The 1,632-nt window shown below is 44.2% G+C and overlaps 1 pseudogene; it reads right to left on the bottom strand.

The window, feature by feature from the left end:
• Positions 1–1,119: 1,119 nt before the first annotated feature.
• On the bottom strand, positions 1,120–1,430 carry LOC101085778 (annotated as a pseudogene).
• Between the last annotated feature and the right edge of the window lie 202 nt (positions 1,431–1,632).

The following is a 1,632-nucleotide window of genomic DNA, read 5'->3' as shown; positions in this document are numbered from 1 at the left end:
CTTTGGTCCTGCTCTCCATAAGTACAGTAGTTGCCTTTTATCTGCAGTTTTGCCTTCTGCGTTTTAGTTTCCCTCAGTTAAGTGTGGTCTGGAAGCAGACGGTACTCCTGATGAATCATCGGGAGGTCAAGAGCAGACTAACGCTCCATCATAATGCCTACAACATTCACCTCAGTGTCATCTTATCACATGGGCATTTTACCATCTCATATCATCACAAGTAGAAAAAAGGTAAGTGCAGTCAGACAAGATGTTTTGAGAGAAACAGAGAGACCACATTCAAATAACGTTCATAAGAGAACATTGTTATAATTGTTCTATTTTATTATTAATTATTGTTAATCTCTAAATTTATAAATTAAACTTTTTTTATTTAAAAAAATTTTTTTAACGTTTATTTATTTTTGGGACAGAGAGAGACAGAGCATGAATGGGGGAGGGGCAGAGAGAGAGGGAGACACAGAATCCTAAGCAGGCTCCAGGCTCTGAGCCATCAGCCCAGAGCCTGACGCGGGGCTCGAACTCCTGGACCGCGAGATCGTGACCTGAGCTGAAGTCGGCCACTTAACCGACTGAGCCACCCAGGCGCCCCTATAAATTAAACTTTATCATAGGTATGTATATATAAGAAAAAAAACAGTATAGGGGTGCCTGGGTGGCTCAGTCGGTTAAGCGTCCGGTTTTGGCTCAGGTCATGATCTCATGGTTTGGTTCGAGAATTGGAGCCCCCCTTCTGGCTCTGTGCTGACAGCACGGAGCCTGGACCCTGCTCAGATTCTGTGTCTCCCTCTCTCTGCCTGTCCTCCACTTGCACTCTGTCTCTCACAAAAATAAATAAACATTACAAAAAAAGAAAAGAAAAAAACAGGATATATATAAGGTTTGGTACTATCTGCAGTTTTAGCCATCCACTGGAAGGTCTTGGAATATATACCTGTGGATAATGGGGGCCTATGGTACACAGAAGAACAGAATGCAGATATTGGCTGTATGAAAGCTTTAAAGCAGGTGAATTTTTTACAAAATTGTAAACCTACTATGTGCCAGGGTTTTTTCTTTTTTCTTTTTTTGGCAGCCCTGAAAAAGGCCTTTATTTGGAGAAAAAGAGGTGATGAGGTTTTAGCCCCCAAAGCCATAGAGGGTGCGGCCCTGGTGCTTGAGCAGGTAGACCACGTCCATGGCCGTGACTGTTTTGCGCTTGGCGTGCTCTGTGTAGGTGACAGCGTCGGGGATTACCTTCTCCGGGAAGACCTTGAGTACCCCCAGGTCTCCTCCTAGATGAGGCCAGAGATGCGCTTGACGCCGCCAAACTGGGCCAGCCACCAGATGGCAGGCTTAGTGATGCCCTGGATGTTGACGGGCAGCACCTCGCGGTGGCGCTTGGCACCCCCCATGCCCAGGCCCTTCCCGCCCCTGCCGCGATCAGACATAGCTGCCTAATAAACATTAAAAATTTTTTTAAAAAGAAAGAAAGAAAGAAAGAAAGAAAGAAAGAAAGAAAGAGAAAGAAAGAAACAAAACCCCAATCGCTGTGACGTGCTGTGTGAGTAGGTCACAGCGACTGGGGTTTCCTTTTCTTTCTTTTTTTTTTTTTTAATTAAAATTTTTTTAATGTTTGTTTATTTTTGACAC

This window comes from Felis catus, chromosome A1 (genome assembly GCF_018350175.1).
Source record: "Felis catus isolate Fca126 chromosome A1, F.catus_Fca126_mat1.0, whole genome shotgun sequence".
NCBI lineage: Eukaryota > Metazoa > Chordata > Mammalia > Carnivora > Felidae > Felis > Felis catus.
Note: the sequence above shows the minus strand (reverse complement) of the source record. Positions and strands in the feature narration are given on the sequence as shown.